Source organism: Phaseolus vulgaris, chromosome 4 (assembly GCF_051622355.1).
Source record: "Phaseolus vulgaris cultivar YP4 chromosome 4, ASM5162235v1, whole genome shotgun sequence".
Taxonomy (NCBI): domain Eukaryota; kingdom Viridiplantae; phylum Streptophyta; class Magnoliopsida; order Fabales; family Fabaceae; genus Phaseolus; species Phaseolus vulgaris.
This window is the reverse complement of record NC_143501.1, coordinates 25,386,883-25,394,070: the sequence shown is the minus strand read 5'-3', so window position 1 is coordinate 25,394,070 and position 7,188 is coordinate 25,386,883.

Genomic DNA, 7,188 nt, shown 5'->3' with positions numbered 1-7,188 from the left:
AGAAAGTCTCTCAAAAACTCTCAAATGAGAGTGTGACAAGTGTCACCACCTTATTGGTGCAAATCCTCTCCATTAAGGAGAAGACATGTGGAGACTCATGCCTTCCTTGCCTACATTTCTATTTGCACCCCTCTTTTACTATTTTACACATTACTTTGTTTTCTATTTACATCTTTCTCTACTTTGGCCCAAAATACAAGGTTCAAAACTTCCTAACTACTCTATACAATTTTTACAAGGCTAAGAAGAAGAAAAAGACTTTACAAACTCTTCATTAAAGCTCGATCTTCGTCTATCTTCGTCTATTATATGCCATTTATAATATCAATTTCCCTTTTTGTCCACCAAGACCTAGCATATTCTTGAAAAGTTAGGGTAGCCATGGAAAATCTGCTAAATTCATCCAATTGATGTTTTTCAAAGATTTGATCAACTTTTGTTTCCCATTCTAAATATGCTTCAACATTTTTATTTGCATCAAAGTAAGGAATGTATACTTCAGGCTCGGTAGAATAATATAAACTTCTAGGCTCAATACGCATCCTTTCCTTTTTTTGATAATGAGGGTTATAAATCTTTCTTCTACTATGATGATAAGTATACATAGACATATTAAGCTTTGTATTTAAAAGATTTTTCACAAGAAGGAAAGTGAGTTTAGCACACAAGGTAAATTCTCAGGAAAGAGAGGTGGGTCAGAATGGACACTCTTAAGTACCAAGTCTTTCCTAGCCAGAACTTATCCCAATGCACTTCACAAATCTTCTTCCAATGAAAACTTCTTCAACACAAACAAAGAGTTTTCTAAAGAAAGAAACTAAAAGAAAGCTTTTAAAAACTAAGAATTTAAATTGCAAAAATTTAAACTAGACGACTCCTAATGGTGAGGCTTGTTGGCACTTGTGAACCTTCAAGACACACTCACCATCTAAAGCGTGTATCTAATAAGAAAATTAAAGAAAACTTGTAGGAGATGGAAGAACACCAAAGGCTCTTCCAAGACACCTAAAGTAAAGATAATGGCCAAATTACAAAACAATTAAAATCACACAAAATTTTAAAATATAATCTTCAAAGTTCTCTTCTCTTCTCTCACAAGTGTTTCTCTCCAAGCCTTTACTTGTTTGTCCTCCAAAGGTGAGTACCCCTTGCAAAGTCCTTTGCCTTCTCTTAGGATGCTACCTAGAAGTTAGCTTAATTCTCACAAAGAACAAATTCAAGGTATATTCCACTTCAAGAGGTCAATAATAAAAGCAATAAAAGCTCAATTTGAAGAGTAAAACTCAAAGGAGATTAGAGATGACAAACACAAAGATTATCCATAAAATCAAGACAAGCAAGAAATTAAAGGTTTTCAAGAAAGTAGGTACTCAAAAGAAGCACCTAAAGATTGGCACTGAATTGGATTACAAAAAGAAAATAAAAAAAATGATGAAAATTCTTAAGAGAACATGAAATCCAAAATGTTGCTGCCCAATGTAGCTTGGTCCAAAGATTTCAATTCTAGCGGGTCCCGCGCTAAGGAACTCCAATTGCCAAATTTCTCACCAAAATTTATGCTCCCTCATTATTCAATAAATTGCATTTAACTTTAAAGCATGGGTCCCACCGTGTGATTGCAAATTCCAGTAGCTGCCAATACACACTTCTAATTACTCAACACATAACTAATTTTTGTTAGTTAAAAGCGCCCACAATCACGCTTTCACCAATTCAACAATTTCCAATTTGCTTTCACTGATTCTACTTTAATTTCTTCAATTAATTGCACACCTTGCTAGTACTTGATTCACCTGCACCTTCGGCACACCATTTCTCATCAAATTCTTCAAATTTACGGACCCCACAATTCACTACATCAGCTTCACTCAATTTGTAATTCACAAATTGAATTAAAATGTAGACATACTTTTTTTTTCAAAATGATCAACAATTTCAAGCAATCAAATCTGAATCAGAACAGCTAGTATGAAGACCTACGCTTGTCAATTACAATTTCAAAATTCACCAACAGCTTCACTTTGCCAATTTCACAAGCTAAACCGGAAAATTCTGCATCAAGACTTGCACCAGTAAAATTCTTGCTTCAACAAAATTGAACCAATTTAGTTTACGCACTTTGCTTTCTCTATCTCACTTTTCTTGCATTCAATGAGGCAATTTTAATTAAATCTCTGGATCAATACACCAACCAATTATGCGCCGAAATTTTACTCAATTAAGCATTGCATCGTAAACACCAATTATGAACCAAATGATGCAAACAATTCAAGTCATCATACTACATCACAACATCGTGATCAATTCATCAAACAGTTTCAATGCACAAAATTATACCACCAAATTTTACTAATCACAAGAGAAACTGCACACCAATTTCGAAACCAATCACCGCTGCATCAATACCAGCAACATCAAGGGAAACACCAGAATTTATTAAAAAAAATTGAATGAATCTAATTTTTTTTTTAAATTCAATTAGGCAAATAAACCTCCACTACACACATGCATACTCCAGCTGCTGCCAAAATTTAAACCACAGAGGAATTTAAGCAAACAACTTATCTGCAGTTCTTGTTTACGTAGCAAAACCAAAATTCTCACTAAACAATACGAACTCCAGCTTCAATTGATTTTGGTTCTGCACTCCAAACTGCTCTGTTCAACGCAGATGCTGATATGAACGATCGTGTGTAGAAGCGTCTAGGTCTTCTCGTAAGAGATTTCGAAGAACGATTAGGCTTTGGACAAAGGGAACCTTTAGGTGGCTTCCGATTATACCAAGAACAAGAACAATGATAGAGAATTGAGAAAAGGAAACAAACTGCATATATTATTCATATATCAAATAATAGTTCAATACTTTATTTATAGAGTACTAAATATCATAAAATCCCAATAAAATCCTAATAAAATCCTAATAAAATCCTAACTAATTAAATAAATGATAAAATCCTAATAAAATCCTAATAAAATAAATAAATGATAAAATTCTAACTAATTAAATCTTAACAACCCAATAATAATATTAATCAAATCCCAAAACTTTAGCGTATAACAGATGCCAAATTTCATTCTAATTCTAGAAATCATTTGAATGAAACACGCACCGATTCAAAATGAACAAATTGCAACCCACAGTTCACCTATTCTCCGATTAATCTTCTCCAAAATCGCTCCACAATACGAAGAACAATGAACGCAAAAGGTAGAACCAAAAATCTTCGGAATCGGAAGTGAAAGCAGAAGAAGAACTTACATGAATCAATTCATTCTTCACTACTTTAATTCTTCGATTTTCAATTCACCAGACCAACTCGATCGTGATTCAAACAGATTTCTCCGGTCGTCTTCTCCGTTCACCGATTTCACTGGAAAACGCCACTGTCGTTTGCGATTCCTTCGTTCACAATTCCTCCGCGCGCGATTCTGATTTAGGTCATCGGAAATCATAAACCTCCGTTTTGCACCGTTATTATTCTTTGTTCAATCTTCGCACACCGATTCAAGATGAAGCCAAAGAAGAAAAATGATGCAGAAGATGAAGAACAACAATGCAAATCGCAGAGAAAATTTTCAAGAATAAAGTCCGAGAAACCTAAACCAGATCTGCTATTCGTACCACTGGATTCACTGTACCACCACAATTTCCAAGATTTCGCAAGAACTGGCCAGATTACTGTGCACACCACTGAAATGCTTTTTGAACCACGAAATATTTTCGGAAAATTTTCGAGAATTTTCGAAAATGAATTTTGAGAGAATGACAATGGAAACCTAAGTCAAAGAAAATTGCTAATGATCTAGTAGGAATTTATGAACTCAAAAATGAAAATCAAATGCACTCAAGAGTTCTAATCTATGAAGAAATTTGAAAAAAATATCAAAAAGTTCAACTAATGGAGTTAATGACAAATTTGGACTAAAACATATATGATTATAAAATCAAAATGACTCAATTATATGAAAATTTCACCGAACAAATTTGAAGAAAACTCAAAAAAATTCAAAAGCACACATGAACATAAACACAAGAACACCACCTAAAAGCACATACATGAAGGTTCAAGTAAGAACAATTAATTTGAACCGAACAAAAAGACAAAAAACACAAAATCAATCGGTAAACATTCAAGACAATCAAGAACATTATGAACAACACGGAAATTAGAAAAAATAGAAGAAGATCTTACAACCATAGCTCTGAATACCAAATGATGGAAAAACATGACTAGACAAAACACATATAGATTCAATAATTAAAAGACTCAAAGAGCATAAAATGAACCAAATAAAATTGCAATAAGGACTCAAATACCTAAAATAAAAACAACAACTCAAAGTGTATGGAATCCTACCAAAAATTGCACAAGGATTGTTCAAAATCAATTGAACAAGATGCACCGATTGGAATTTCCAAACAGCACACCAAATCAAAACAAAAAATTAAAAACAGCAAGACAAATATGAAAACAAGATGAACAACATGAAATAAAGAAGGACTCAAAATGAAAATGACCAAGAACTACTCATCTTTGAAGAACCTATGCTCATGATACCAAATGATGGAAAAACGTTCTTCTTCTATTAGTGATCTTTGTAATTTCTTCTTTGGATGAATGATGAAGGAGATATGATGAGCGGAAGCATTAAAGAAACTCAAGAGGAGTTTCCATGGATTTAAGTGGAGTTAGGAATTTGTGAGAGTGAGAGGTAAGGCCAACTCACTAGGAAAAAGTCTAGGCTAAGTCTTGAAGGAGACTAACCTAGGGAGAACTTAAGAACAAGTAGAATGGCCAAAACTAGGCAGCATTTCATTACTAATTCCAAGTTAAAGAAATACATGTATAAGAGACTCCTATTTATAGGAGAAAGTCTCTCAAAAACTCTCAAATGAGAGTGTGACAAGTGTCACCACCTTATTGGTGCAAATCCTATCCATTAAGGAGAAGACATGTGGAGACTCATGCCTTCCTTGCCTACATTTCTATTTGCACCCCTCTTTTACTATTTTACACATTAATTTGTTTTCTATTTACATCTTTCTCTACTTTGGCCCAAAATACAAGGTTCAAAACTTCCTAACTACTCTATACAATTTTTACAAGGCTAAGAAGAAGAAAAAGACTTTACAAACTCTTCATTAAAGCTCGATCTTCGTCTATCTTCTTGGCCGAAAGTTTTGAGGCTGGACGGTTTCCATCACTAACCTTTACTACTTGGGCCCCGAAACGGTTGATGTACTCCTTCAAAGTCTCACCCTGATACTGTTTTACGTCGAACAGATCATATGAAATGGGCGGTGCGGCCCTGTTCGCTAGGTATTGCTCCTTAAATAACCGCGACAGCTGCGGGAAGGAGGTGATATGGTCGTCTGGAAGGCTGATAAACCAATCCATGGCCATTCCCGTCAAGGTGCTCATAAAAATCTTGCACGTCACGGCATCGGAGCCGCCCACTAGCACCATCTGCGTGTGGAACGCAGTGAGATGTGCTTGAGGATCCTCCATCCCGGTGAAGATCACCTTGGGCCTGCGAACGTGTTGGGGATCACTGCTTCCAGAATCTCCTGCGAGAATGGTGTGGAAAAATCCCTTGGTGGGGTGAGACGTTCGGTCTCATCTAGGTCATGTCGCCCTTGGTTATTGCCCAAACCACGACGCAACTCCTCATTCATACGATGGTGCTCTTCGTTTCTCGCCTGGGAGGCCGCGAGATCCGCCTGCATACGTTCTTGCTCCGCCCTTGATTCTGCCATTTCCTCCTGCAGCCCCTGCATCATGTCCATGACCTGCTGCATGGTCATTTCCTCACTCGTAGCGCGCGCAGAACCTTGTCTCGTGGCCCTCATGCTTGTTGTTACGGTGGCTTTGATAAACTCTCTGGAACTGTCGGTCTGAAACCTGTGATGGGACTGATGTTTTAAATCGGCCCCACGGTTGGCGCCAAATGTTCCTGCCGGTTGACCTAGGTACGTTTTTTTGTGCGACCTTGCTCGTCTGCTATGGACACCCTTTTCTTGTAATCTGCAAACACCTGCAAAGAAGTGAACAAATGGGCGCCCTAGCGGCCGTTTGCACTCCGACGCTCAAGTCAGCTAACAAGAAACACCAAAACTCTGCACCTTCGTATCGGAGCACCGTGAAAGACGCTCTGAAGGTGGTAATGAACTGTATATTGGGTACTGTTTTCTGGTTCTGGCAAACAATCCTTCTCTAGTCCCTTGTTCGTAACCTCAGTGATGTGATTCCAATAGCCACATAGAGAAAGGTTCTTGACCTTCTTAGGAATCACCTTGAGTTGGACATTATAGAGGCACTTTTCTTAGAGTTGGATCATTTGTTCTAAGACAAGAACTCACCAAAAACTAGTACCAAATCCCAAACTCATTTGGATGAACCAATTTTAGTCAAATTGAACCAAAAAAAAGAAGAAACTAAAAGGAACCGAACAGAATTGAATAAGCACACAATTGAACCGAACAAAAGTGAAATTAAAAGGCATGAACAGAACATAGGTGCTGGAAAAACAGAAAAACCGAACCAAACAACTCAAGAACACAAGACAACATGAACAATTGAAAGAGAAGAAAGGAAGGAGAAGAGAGTGCTCATGAAGATGGAAGAATGTTGGATGATCTCGCCACTAGAAGTGTGGAATGCTCCTAGATGAGAGTGATGCCGCCACTTGAGGACTCCAATGATCCATCAAGATAAGACTAGAGAAGAAGACTCCAAAAGCTCTCCAAAGTTCACTCAAAATTTGAGTAGAGTTTTCTTAGATTAATTCCAATCTGAATTTTACAAGGAGAGCACCTCTATTTATAGCCTAAGGTGCTGAAAATGCAAGCTAAACAATTTCAAAATTCCCTCCTAAAACATTCTAGAACCGGCGCCTATTCCATGCATGAGGAAGGTGTGACTCTTTCCTTCACTTTGGCACCTCCTATTCTACTCCTACACCTATCTACTAATACACCCCCCTAAAGCTCCTAACTAGAGCCTAAAAGATGCTAAAACAAAAGAGGTTTCTAATGTTTCCCTCTAAGCACCTTCAACTAAAGAAATTACAAAAAGAGAAAATAAATGTCCTCTAGCTCCCAAAGCTTTGAACATGCTTCTTGTAATCCTTTGAGGTGGACTTTGACCTCCATGGGCGTCTTCTATTTGTGCCTCCACCTCGTCTTGA